Source organism: Sinocyclocheilus rhinocerous, unplaced genomic scaffold (genome assembly GCF_001515625.1).
Source record: "Sinocyclocheilus rhinocerous isolate Xijiao unplaced genomic scaffold, SAMN03320098_v1.1 scaffold493, whole genome shotgun sequence".
NCBI classification, from domain to species: domain Eukaryota; kingdom Metazoa; phylum Chordata; class Actinopteri; order Cypriniformes; family Cyprinidae; genus Sinocyclocheilus; species Sinocyclocheilus rhinocerous.
Genome location: NW_015626376.1, coordinates 367,379 through 367,684, shown reverse-complemented (window position 1 = coordinate 367,684; position 306 = coordinate 367,379). Strand labels below are relative to the sequence as shown.

General features: G+C 18.0%; 1 protein-coding gene across 1 annotated transcript in view; it reads right to left on the bottom strand.

The window, feature by feature from the left end:
* The window catches only part of loxhd1b (lipoxygenase homology PLAT domains 1b), a 60,724-nt gene that overhangs the window by 14,090 nt on the left and 46,328 nt on the right, over positions 1-306 (bottom strand). The gene's annotated exons all lie outside the window — the stretch shown is intronic.

Genomic DNA, 306 nt, shown 5'->3' with positions numbered 1-306 from the left:
ATTGATTTTATTCGGTTTTCGCTTTAATTAAATGTCTATATGGTTTTTATTAATTAGTATGTATTCTGTTTTTTTTGTTTGTTTTATTTAGTATTTATTTAGTTTGAGTTGTTTTTGTACTTTGACCTTTTTTTGTACTTTGCACTTTTTGTTTTTTTAGTTATTTTTAGCATTTAATAACTTTAAATAATCCTGGAATATTTTTTATTAATTTTGATGTATTCGTTATTATTACTTATTTTTGTATTTCGAAAATTCAGTTAATGTTTATTTTATTAAATTAACAACTTCTTTTTTTTTTTTTTT